The sequence below is a fragment of the Globicephala melas genome, chromosome 15 (assembly GCF_963455315.2).
Source record: "Globicephala melas chromosome 15, mGloMel1.2, whole genome shotgun sequence".
Classification (NCBI taxonomy): Eukaryota; Metazoa; Chordata; class Mammalia; order Artiodactyla; family Delphinidae; genus Globicephala; species Globicephala melas.
The window spans coordinates 84,127,628-84,141,064 of record NC_083328.1 but is presented as its reverse complement, the minus strand read 5'-3'; positions in this window follow the sequence as shown (position 1 = coordinate 84,141,064).

Here is a 13,437-nt window from a genome sequence, read left to right as displayed (position 1 = left end):
TTGTCTGATGTTTTTCTCATTGTTAGACTGGGGTCATGGGTTTGGGGAGGACCATCACTGGGACTAAGGTGCCATTTTCATCATATCTTATCAAGGGTACATACTACCAACATGACATCATTGTTGATGTTGACCTTGATCTTCTGGCTGAGGTCCTGTCTATTTGGCGTCTGCATTGTAAACTTATTGTTTTTCCCTCCTGATAGTCTGTGCTCTTTGGAAGGAAATAATTACATGCAGCCCACACTTCAGAAGAAAGTAGGATCCACTTCTTTAAGAGCAGAGTGAATCCATAAATGACTTGGGATTCTTCTGCATGAGAGATTTGTCTATTCTTATTTACTTATTGATTCATTCAACCAGTCAATCTTTTGATTGGAGAATGGTATTAGGAACCAAGATCTCGTACTGGGTTTGCTCCTTGTTACTGGGTGTTACTGCTCTTGGCCTTCTCACCTGGCAGAGCAGGGAAATATATGTATGTATCCAAGCCCTGTATATACACATATCCGTAAGTATTTTTCTGTGTGAGCATCACTGTTTATATTACCCTAAACGTGAGTCCACACTGATGTCTCCAACCCTGATCCTTTTTCATGTGGATCATTCTAGCCCCCTCCCTGCTTTGTTGCAAACGTTCACTTCAATAACGAGAAACCCAGCCCCCCCTCCACCATCCACTTAATTACTCATCTCCAGGATACATGTACACCAGCATCAGAACTATGAATTTGAGGGGACAAAATTCAACCCATACCAGATGGCATCCTGGGCCAGAGGGGGCTTGGTTGGCTGGGGGATGCATTTGGACAGGGGTCTGGACAGGACACAACTGGTGGGGCCCCTTGTCTAAGACTCATGAAGAATTTCAAGATGGTGGCAGCAAAGCACTGAGTCCAGCACAGGGCCCACCTGGGCACGGGCCCCTGTGTGTGAATGCCCAGGTCTCACACCTCTGATCTGGCCTGGGTCTAGAGGAGAAGCAGGGGGTGAGCACTAGAAAGAAAAACCCAGAGAAAAGAGGCAAAACCGAGAGCAAATCCCAAAGTTACCGTTTACTCAATACCCGTGCAACTTATTAAATTTCACAGACGCAGAGAGCATCTTTAAAGGCATTGCCCAAAGTTGTAAGTTGGCTGTGGGTACCCAGGTTCTTGCTGTATCGTTCCTCGTTCTCTTCTGTTAGGCCTTAAATATCTTATAATTTATTCACAAGTGGTGTTTTCCTATGTGTGGCTCTAACTCACTTTTTCATGCTCTGTCTCACTGTGTGATTGTCTAGTCTCTAGGGGAGGCCCTCTTGGTGGACACACGTGTGGTCTCTGTCGCGGACGCACTGTTTGCATCCGTGGCCCTGGAAGATTTCCTCTTCGGAGAGCCTGTGAGTCTTGCCTTTCTGCATCTCAGCCATATGCTTTCTCACATACCTTAAAATAAATAAATCATGTTCACCTCTTTCTCTGAACAGACGATCAGCCCACCCAGGATACTCACCTGCCCGGGCATGTTGGGGAGCTGTGTGGTTCTATTGTTTTGTAGGGGGTCATTTTCAACACGCGGGCAGATCATTGCCTCCCTTGGGGACTTGGATAAATACCATGGAATGAGGCAGTCATTCTCTGAGCTGAACTATGACGCCAAGAGAAAAGCAAACCTCTTCTTACCAAGAACCTGACCAAGCAGAGGGAAGAAAGCCCTTGTGTGTCCTACGTTGCTGGCATTCCAAGCGCATTTTTCTTTATAGCCAGCTGTGCATGGGTGTCAACCCTCCAGCAACTGTTAGGAGGTGGTAATGAGGAAAACTGGAAGATGTTTGGGTTTCGTCTGGATTTTAAATTAATTCCATCACACATCGATGTATGCAAGTGGCCTCTCTTCCCTAACTGATACCTGTATGTCAATTAACTTACTTTGAATTGTATGTCAATTAACTTACTTTGAGGGTCATTCTCAAATTCTAACCGTGTTCCCGTCCGTCTCCAGAGAATCAAATTCACTGCAGATTTGCCAAATCACACTCTTGTCTCTCCCGGAACTCTCGGGCAGTACACATTTCTCCAGCAGCTTCACAGCCAGCTGAGTGCTGGTGACTCACAAGTGTGCCCTTCGTGTCCAGAGCCTTCCCCAGAGTCTCCCATGGGTACATCCCGTTATTGCTGGATTTCCCACGGCCATCTCAGGAGTACCGCATCCAAGGCTGAGCTCACCGTCTCCCCACGCGCAGTCATCCTGCTGCCTCTAAACTGGCAGATGACCCAACCCCCCGCCCCAGCCACCCACAGACAGAAACATCCCAGCTCTCTCCCTCCATCCCCCCTCCCACCAGCACCAGTCCTGTGACTCCAGCTCCTCTGGCCCCTCCCCTGGCCCATCTCTGCCATCTGCCCTCCTTCCCTTCCCCAGGTCCCCAACACTTCTCCTGACGGCAGGTTGCAATCTCCAAGCGCACAGTCTGATTCCACATTCTCCCCTCGCCCATCCTCCCTCTGCACTGCAGCCGGAACGCTCTTCAGAAACATCATCTCAGGCCCCTGCGTAACCGCCCTTAGGCAGGATGTTAATTTCTCACAAAGTTAAACAAGCATCTCTAGCAGCCATTCCACTCCTGCCATTACCCAACAGAAGCACAAACGTACTTCCACACAAAGACAAACCTATGTCCACAAAGAGATTTGTACACGTGTGTTCCTAGCAGCCATACTCATTATAGCACCAAAATAGAAAGAACCCACAAGCCGGGGGATGGATAAAAAAGCTTCCACACAATGGGACACAGCTTGGCACTGAGAAGAATGAATGAACACAGCCGTGAATCTGGAGGTTCACACGGTGGGAAAGCTGCCTGTCACAGAAGTGTGAACATATCCCACATGTGACGTCCTTGAGAAAACACATCTGATCTACAGAGACCGAAGCAGAGTGGCTACTGCCTGGGGTGGGGGAAGGGGTGCCACTGGATGGATGGGGCACAGGGGAACTTTGGGGGCCATGGAAATGCCCTGTGTATTGATTGTGGTGCCGGTTACTTGGGTGTGTACATTTGTAAAAATTTAGGGAAGCGAACACTTAAAATGGATGCTTTATATTGCATGTGAAAACAATAAAAAAAACCAACAAAAACAAACAAAAATCCTCCAGGGCTCCACACTCCTCTGAGAATAGACCCAGATTCTCTAGTAAGTGTGCACAGCGCCATGACCTGGCCCCTGCCCTGGTACCCACCTTGCATCTTCCATTTTCCTCCAAACCCAGAAAGTCCCGGGACACCCACGCTGACTCTCCCTCTGGCCTTTCCGCAGGTTTTGCCTGTGCCTGGAACGGCCTCCCCTGCCCTCTTCGGCCACCTCTTGTTTGTCCTGGGGTTTGTGCTTAGACATCACCTCTTGCAGGAAGCTGCCTCTCACCCGGGCCCCTTGAGACCTCAAGAGGCGGTGATGCAGTGGGATCCTGCCAGCGCTCAGAGCGCAGGGTTCTGACTCGCTTCCTGATGGACGGGGCTGTGTCCTTCCCCAGGTTGTGCCCCTAGAGCCCAGCACAGTGCAGGGCCCCCTGGAACGGTCACTAGTTCAATGAAGAAATCAAGGCCATGAGGCAACCTCTCGGAGTCCGTCCGCAGGAGAAGCCACTTACACCTGTGACCTTGGCCCTGCTCCCGGCCCCTGTCTCCCCCGACCTGACTGCTGGTGTTCTGGAGGCCTTGCCTGGAGTCCTGATTTCGAGACACCATTGTGCTCTGTCCCCATCCTCCACGAGCGCGTCTCAAACACCATCCGGCTAAACCCCGTTGGCTTGCTGTCAGTTTAGCCTCGTCACGTAGAACCAACATCTTGACTGGCCATGTGACACACGCCAGCCACCGGCTCCCAGGTGGAGGTCCCAGCAAGACTCCCGTGTGCCAGGTGCCACCCCTGCCACTTAGGGGATGTGGCAGCTCCTAGGGACAGGGACTTTCTAGGAAGGAAAATTAGACATTGCTCCGTTTGGCAAGATCTGTGAGGAAACACGCAGAGCAGCCCACCTTCCCCTACTCAGGGCAGCTCGGCAGGTGCGGGGTGACGGTCCGGCGTCTCGGCAGCACCGCCGGCAGGTGAAATGGATCAGTGGGTCTCCTGTCACGTGCTGTCCCGCAGAGACGAATGCTGCAGACACTGTCTGGGTCCTCAAGGCAGTTCGGGGTTGTTCTTCAACCTGAACTTCTTTAACGTGACCCTTAATATAGAATTTTTAAATTTTTCATGAAGGAAAACAAAAAAAATTAAATTAAAACTGTTAGGAGTGACCTTCTGATAAACAGACGCCTAGACCCACCAGCCCTCATGCAGGGAGGTATGGGCCTCGCCCCAACGTCCCCAGGTTCGCTGGCAGAAGCAGTCTTGGCTCCAAATCGGGCTGAGGCAGCTTTCGGGGGTGGACTCAGGAAACACTGGAGTTTGTTGTGAGAGGCAGGTGTCAGGGCTTGCTGGCATCCTGAATGCTCACTTTGGTTTGTATTGGCTTGAATATTTTATATTCGCTGTCATGAAAAATTAAACCAGAATGTTCTTACCCTTTAGCAATGCTCTTTATCATCGGGATTGATAAAGTGAATTCCAAGGAGTCAGGAGGCTCTTATAATGGGCTCAAGATTCGTGAGATGCAGAAGGCGGGAGGATGCTGGTCCCTCACGCGCACCGGCTTCCCCTCTTGGCCCAGCGAGTGACTGCTGATGTCAGGGTGAGGACTGCAGCGTGGGAAGGAGGCTGTCCAGTGATGGGCAAGGGCCCTGGGGATGGTTCAACCTGTAACCCTTGGCAACCTGTGAGCAACGCAGCAAGGAAGGCCGGGGTTCTTTTCCAAGATGGGCTTCATTTGATCACCCTTATCATGTCTGCAGGATGCTGCAACGTCAGCACGGGACTGTCTTCTATCCCAGCACAACGACAGGATGCTCAGTTCCCTTTAAGTGGACAAAAGACCACTGAGGTGGGCAGAAAAATGGCCTCCGAGAGACGCCCACACCCTAATCCCCAGTGCCTGTGCGCATGGCACCTCACCTGGAAAAGGGAAATTTCAGGTGAGATTAAATTAAGGATTTTGAGATGGGGGCTGGCTCTCCTGGACTACCCACGTAGGCCCAGGTGGGCAGAGGAGGGAGGCAGGAGGCTCAGAGGCAGAGTAACGCAGCATGAGAGAGACCTGAGAGGCCACTGTGGGGCTTTGAGATGGAAGGGAGCCATGGTCCAAGAAATGTGGGCAGCCTCCAGACGCTGGAAAACGCAAGGAACGGGATTCTTCCTAGAATCGCTACGTATCAGTCGGGGTCCCCAGAGAAAAAGAACTGATAGGGTGTATAGATACGGATACCGATGGATGATAGATAGATGATAGACAGATAGATGTAAGAAGAGACTTATTAGAGAAATTGGCTCATATATTTACGGAGGCTGAGAAGCCCCGTAATCCACCCTCTGCAAGTTGGAGAAGCAGGAGAGCCAGTGGCATGATTCAGCCTGAGTCCAAAGATCCCAAGAATCAGGGACCTGATGACGTCAGTCCTCGTCTGAGTCCAAAAGCCCGAGAACCAAGAGCTCTGATGTCTGAGGACAGGGTAACTGGATGTCGCAGCTCATGAAGAGAGGGGGAATCTTCCCTTCCTCTACCTTTTTATGCTACTCAGGCCTTCAGTGGATTGGTCGATGCCCACTGCGTTGGCCAGCGCCATCTCCTGTAATCAGTCTACTTCCAGAGAACCCACCCCCACCCAGTTCCAGACACACCCAGAATGAATGTCCTGTTAGCTACTGGGCATCCCTCAGCCCAGTCAAGTCCACACAACATTGACCATCACGCTCCAGACAGAAAGCAGCCCTGCCGACACCCTGATTTTAGCCCAGTGAGACCCAGTTCAGATTTCCGACCTCCAGAACAGTAAGCTAATGAATTTGTATTCTTTAAAGCCACTGAGCTTGTAGTAATTTGTTATAGTAGCAATAAGAAACTAATACACCTACTTATTCAATACACATGAGAAGTGGATGCATGAACGCACAGATTCGCTGAGATACAGAAGCGTTTCTTAAGTTATTTGCTGCTGCACAACGTGCAGTGCAGAGGCTTAGTTTAGAGCCGCAGTTCTACCTGTGAGGGGTGCCTGCACATGGCTTTCCTTTCAGCTAAAACGTAGATGACCGTAGGTTGTTGGCAAGATCGCCGGTGGGGTAAAGCTTGGAGGGAGATTCACTTGACAAAAGTAAGTACGGTTATCACTTTCCTATTAACCCACGTATCTGTGGAGCCTGCTGCACCAGGCTGGGGGCTGTGCTGTGTCATGTGAGTCCTGTCTAATCTCCGTGCAGAGGAAAGGAGGCCTCTTGGGAAAAGTTAAGCAAAGTTAAAAAGAAAATGACTAGGGAAGGGCTTCACCAAAGCAATCATGTTTAACTGTGGAGTGAATAATACCAGCTGTAGTTTCCCAACTGCCTCATCGGAGCCCTGGGAAGGTCGGGGTCCTTCGCAGCCAGCGCTGGGGGGCCCGCAAGGGTATTCCAGAGCATAAGTCATTAGAGAACCACGGAGCACCCATCGGGTATCACGAAACGACCTAGGACCACCCATATAGTGACAATCGAGACATTCAAGTCACCACTCTGCAGACCAATCAGCGTTAACCTCCGTCCACTGATACACGGGTTCTGCTGCTCAGAAAACGAGGTTAGCAGGAGTGTTTTGGTGATTCACAACTACAGACGCCTCCAGTCAGGACACTTTCAGTGATAACCAGGCCCAAAGGAAAGGGTGTGTAATCGGGGGAGGGTGAGCAGGGCTGACTTCTGGTCAAGCTGGACCGGGGTCTCACAGGCCGTCGGGACTCTGACCATCCCCCGTTCTGTGTGTCCCTCCCCACCTCAGAACAGGCACTTGTGGACAGAAGGAGCCACCCAAACCCAGGCCGATGGGAACCGAGTTTTGCTGCCCTTACAGAGGTGGGGGCTTGTCCTCCAGCTCTGACATCCCCCAGGGAGATGCTTTCCCTCCCACCTGGGTCGTGTGCAGACAGAGGACGCTGAGACTCTCCTCCTTACAGCCCATCTCCTCTTCCCCTGGTTTAGTGTTTGAGGGTCAGCAAAAGGATCCTGCCCGAAATAAAAATAAAATAACATGAAAGGTGGAGAATGATGCTCCTGTAGGCCAGAGACAGGAAAGCCCCGGCCTGGCCCAGAGGAAGGAAGGGAGGCTTCTACTTGTGTTATTGGAGCTGATACTGTTCACTGCTTAGAAACCATCCCTCCCTGTCCTGACAACAGCTCTTCCTTCTAGTGACACGCCTCTTGGTAAGACCCTTCCGACTCTCAGTGACACCCTTCCCTACTCAGTCCGTGAGGTTAGAGGGAGTTTGACCCTCCCCCAGCTCAGAGTGTGGACCCGTGACTCAGGCCTGGCCAGCCAGACCACTGCCTTCTCTGGGCCACCGGGCTTGGTCAAGTGGGGACCCCGTAAGCTTGTCTGACGTTTCTGCCAGAGCAGTTGTTTAAGGCACTTTCCCCCTGGGTTTGCTGAGCTCCTGGGAGATATACTTGGAGCTGCTGAGGCCACCACCTGAGGACACCTGTAAGTGACGCAAAGCTGGGGAAGGCGGAGCTGAAAGACGAAAAGAGAAGCGTTCCCGCCCACAAGTGGCTTCAGTTATGTCCTTACCGCTGAAAAGCCCTCGGGGTCCTCAGTGGGCACACGGGGGACACAATTACTCTCCGGGGGGGAGCTGGACCCCCTTGGCCAACCAGAAGCAGCCTTCCCTACTTCACTTCCATCACCCCTTAGATACAGGCAGCGTCTTAAAATTTCTACTCATACCTCCACTGTTCACTGTGTTTTCTTCCTGGCAAGCTCTCAGCATCGATTTCCCTCAGTCAAAATGCTGCCCAGTTTGAAGGTCAAGTTCAAATGCTACTTCCTCCTTATTCCCCAGTCCCAAGGGGACTTCCTCCTGTCACTTGAGTTGGCCTTTGTTGAGGCTCATTTATTGAGCATCTACTATGTTCCACTAAACTGCCAAATCCATAACCCCTGTGAGGGTGGGGACCTCGGTGTCCCCAGGTCCTCCTGCAAGGCCGGGTCCTAATCAGCAATAAATACCTGCTGAGTGAAGGCATGAATCCCAGTTGTTCTGTACAACAACTTTGAGGGATACGATCCCCACCACACGTGGAAAAGTTACTAGAAGCGCAGAGTTTGATGAACTGCTGAAGATTCAGCTCAGCAGACACGGGACCTGTCCTTTCCAAACTGTGCTCTTTCCATTGTGAAAACTGTCTCCCAAGTTCACGCACTCATTCATCCACTTGTCAATGATCCACTGAGTATCTACTATGTTCTTGCACTGGAGGTATCTGTGACGCATGCATAACTGTCCTAATCTGTAAAATGGGCGTGATCGGGTACCTCCTCCCAGGATTGGTGTGTGCTATGCTGAGACAGTAGATGGACAGCACTTGGACTTGCATTAGCACAGGATAGGTGCTCAGTAAATTTCACTTTCCTTCACTCTGAGTCCCCTGGGTCAGAGATCCTGAATCATTTGCTCCTTTTTTCCCCCCCTGACCCAGACTGGGGCACAGATGGATTCCATATTCACTAAAAAATACCACCTATCAGTATAATGAATTACAATTTCTACTCATCCCATTAAAATTAATATACAAAGAGATCAATTAGAACAACGCAGAAGAGCTGGAGTTATGTGCAAGGCTACATCGTGAGAGAGGGTCCAGGAGGGCTGAAGACCTTGCCAGAGAATTTGAGCCCCTTCCTAGGAAAGGCACCTCCCAGAGGGACTATCTGTGTCCCTAGGAACACGTGGGCTTCTCCCTAAGGCACCCAGATGATATTCTGAAGATGAAGTGTTTGAACATGAAGAACTGATGACATTCTGTTGGATCCAATGGTGTCGATCTTAAAACATTCTAGCATGCTGTCGCTGAAACAGCTCAGGTTGGTACAAGGTTCGTTCTTTTCCCAGAATGATTGCAGATCTCCAGGGCTTTGAGATGAAATGACGGTTAGACATATCACCAAAAGCGTATTATTATTTCTTTTAATGCGGAGGAAAGAAGAAACTGAAAGCAGGAGAAAAACAGCAAATGAGGGAGAGTCGTAAAAGCTCATTAATTCTCAGTCTGGTGACCTGAAATTTGTGAACATTCAAAAGTAGGTCAGAAGGAAGACTCCTTTTTTCTTAGTCAAAATTGTTCAGCAAATGAATTGTGAAGCCAGGGTGATTATAGAAGGTATACGTTGGCTTCCATAGGAGAACAAATTGCTCTCAAGGTTACTGTGGTCACAAGCAGACGAATCAGAAGAGAACAAATAAGAATTCTATTTTGAGTTCCTCTCCTTAGTCGCTAGTTTCTTGACATATTTACTCAAGAAGAATAAAATAACACACATCTAAAAGCATTTCATATCCGGAGTGTTTCATTAATTAACGCTGATCTTTTAATTTAGTGAAATTTTATTGCATGGATATTTTTCTTCAAAGGATTCTAAACTTTTATTTAGATGTGTAGTGGCTGTGCGATTCTGGAAAAAATTATAATAGTCGTGAGCATGATAGAGGTGAAGGTGAATTTCTGTTTCTCTGGAAGTTTTAGGGAGGAAGTGATGAAAGAGTAAGGAAAAGTCATGAAGATTGCCAGTGGAGTCACGGGAACCAGTAGAACAGGGGAGGATCTTGGCCCCATCACTAATCCAGTTGAGCTGGTCACGTTTCCTAACCATGGACCAAGTTCTGGAGGAGAGGATGCTGAGATGGAGTTTGGGGTATAGAAGAGTGATTATTAGGGTGTGCCCTTAAGAGGGAGAGGAAGACTTAAGCAGTTTAAGGAGCCCTGCTATGATGGGCTCACAGCCACTGCTCAAAGCTCTGGAGCTAAATCAGCCCATTAAAGTTCCACCTCATGCAGCTGAGATGGCTGGGCCTGTATAGCTCTGCATCCATCGGTCATTGGATGGCACTGTGTGGGGAGGGGTGCTTGACTGAGGAAGCTCTCAGCCTCTGAGGCAGTCCCTGAATGGGCTGATGGCCAAAGGTCTTCTGCCCACAGCACCCCAGCAGCTGTTGGGAAGGGTGGTCTGGACAACTGACCCCTCACTCACCCAGATTAGCTTAGCTCCCATTTCTGTAAGATCAAAGTAATAGTTCTGCCTCTTTGCTGCCCTGTGGGGTTGAATGGGAGACTCCGGGTAAAGCACTTAGCACAGTGGCTGTTACGGACTGAATGTCTGTGTCTCTCTGGAACTCACATGTTGAGACCAAATCTCCAATGGGATGGTTTCTGGACGTGAGGCCTTTGGGAGGTCATGAGGGTGGAACCCCCAGGATTGGGATTAGTGCCCTTGTAGGAAGAGGCCAGAGAGCTAGGACCTTCTCTTTCCACCAGATGGGGATAAAAGGTGAAGGCATCAGTCTGCAACCCAGAAAGGAGACCTCATTAGAATCTGGCCACCCTGGCAAGCTGATCTCAGACCTCCAGCTCCCAGAACTGTGAGGAATAAATGCCCACTGTTTAAAAGCCATCAAGCTTATGGTATTTTGATTTAGCAGCCTGAGCTAAGACGCTGACACACAATAAATGTGAATGAATGTGAATAAAATAATAATAAATATTATTTTTGTTAATAGTTATAATAACCATATTGTTATTATTTTATTATTATTATTATTGAATGCTTTACAATTGGTTAAGCATATGCAATCTCACCAATCATCGTAGCTCAGTGAATTAGTGGTTACATCCACGATAAAGGTAAGAGTGACAAGCTCATGGAGTTTGGGAACATGAATGCGAACCAGGGATGGCCCTTGAAGCCAAGATTTAGAATCATAAGTCTATTTTGAAATTTTGGTATGGTCCTGTCTCGTAGGCATTGTTTGAGATGACTTTGAATGGCCTTATTTTCACTGACTTTTCTGGTCCTGCTAGAAGGATGAGCACATGTGCTTCATGTTAAGGCAGAGGATGGGACTTTCCTGGATAATGTTTCTACTAGAATGGAGCCAAAGACCCTTCCTTCCTCTGGAGGTCCCACTCAGCATTTGTGAGCTTTTTCACCACATTGAGGAACCAACCCCATCAGCTGGAGCACAACTGCTCATGCTTGTACACTGCACAACAGTCTGTAATTGTCTAGAAATTCAAATGTTTCCAACTTCAACTTAGGAAGAACATCTCAGTGGATGCTTTTTATCCTCACAGCATCAGCATCAGAAGCACATGCATAATTTAAAAACTATATATTTTCAATTATTGTGAGTTTCTCAAACAAGAGACTTTTTTGTGAATGTTAAATGCAACTAGATGATCATTAAAATATTGCTTGTGTTGACATTTCCTTCAGCTCTAAAACTAAGTTAAATTTTCTTAGTAGTAAATGAGACCTCTTGGGAAAAGTGTTTCCAAAGAAAAGATTTAAGCAGTTTTTTAACAAAGAAATAAAGAATGGGAGGGGGGAAGGGGAAATAGCTTTCAATTTTACTACTTGTTTTAGAATCAAAGTCATGGCCAATATCCCACTGAGATGAAAATTATTCTAAGCTGGAGGAGCAGGGCTGAGAATGTGTGTTTCTGTTAAATGTATTGACATTATGATCTTACTAATGCATGTTAGTATCGAGCCAAAATTGACCACATAACCAAAAGCACTGGGCAGTGTTATCTAAAATATCAGATATATATATTCTGATATGATCTCATTATCACAAAATTAATTCAGATCCTTGTAGGATGTTTTGAAATGCCTTCCAGAAATAACAAAAGTGACAGCCTGATAAATCATATTTCCATGGCACCTTAGTGAAAAGTCAGAAGAAATCAGTTTGATCCTCCTAGATGAACAGTTCAATGTTCAAATTCCTTCCAGCTTTTAGATTCAACGTCTGTAAAAATATCCCACAACCATCAGTGATGCTAAGGCATGTCAAGCATCACTTTTCCCTGGTTAGAATAACTGATTTCTCATTGAACTCCTATACATACAAGTTTTATTTCTTTCAAGTCAAATTTCAACCCCCGCACCTGACTTTCCGAAAGTTTTTAAATGTCCGTACAACTGAGAAAGCTTAATTCATTTTCAACTTAGAAAGCTAAGAACGACCTTAAACATTACAACAGATTCCTAAGGGCACTCCCTAACGTTCCTGATGATGTTCTTGGGACGGTTGGCTTGGTAAGCTTTAACTTTGGGGCCGTTTTTAGATCCAGGTGAGGAAAGCAGGGCTCATGAATCTCTCTCCTTGGGAGCTCTGTCTCTATGGCACCTGAGAGCCATGCACATCTGCATAAAATACAGGTGTTATGATAAACATCAATGTTGTGTCCAGATGCAGTCTCCCCTTTTCACTTTTCCTTTTCATCCAAGTGTTTTGGCAATAAAAAACATAGCTGCCTTGCTTTGTCCAAACAATTTTTCTGCTCTCAAAATATTCCTTATGCCTTTCTTTGCTTGCTCCATTCTGAGAGTCCCTGGTGAACCTCACTGCATTACAGCTGAGGCAGCTCTGGGGCCAGGTTGTCTGGGGTTGAATTTCAGGTCCACATCTTACTAATTGTGGGAACTCGGAAGAGTCATGGAGCATTTTGGTGCTTTAATTTCCTCATCTGTAAAGTGCAGTTATTAACAGAATTGACCTACTGGGTTATTATCAAAATTAAATGAATTAATACCTACAAGTGGCTTAGACTGTGTGTGACACACAGTAAGTACTCAGAACATGACAACTTTTTATTATTGCTTTTGTAATCTTCAGAATGTGGGGCTTTCACTTTAGGCTTTGATTTATTCCTTTGAAAATTCTACAATTCTCTGCAGGCTGACGATCAGGTGACATAAGGAACTTTTCTCACCTTACCTTTAATCAAATGATTATATTTGACCATATTTTCTTTGGCCCTTTTGTCCCAAGAATCACACCTTATGATGTCTTAATCAGCAAAATTTGAAACAAAGTTCCATATCTCTACAGAAGGAGATTATACCATCAATAAATACTAATATATACCTACATACACTTCCCATTACACAGAGGGGCATCAAGCAGAGTCTTCTGATTGAAGAAAGAGGCACCATGAAGAATGGAAGCATTATAATTAAGATTTGGACTTCAGTTAAATGTTGCATTTTTGCTTTAATAGCTGTATGGATTTCTAATAACATCTTCTAAAGAAACTTCTAATTTGTTCTCTGTGGTCTTCAAATTTCCCAGCACATGCTGAGTAGAATTATACATTTATAAATTTGCCTATCATATTCATTCATTCAACCAATACTTAACAGACTACACACACTCACCGACGCTGTCCGAGGTGCTGAAAGTACAAACTGTATCTCGGTATACATGATGGAGCCTGTGGCCCAGGCTCCAATGAAGCAGTCAGGAAAGGGTGGATATAATAGATGCTGCTA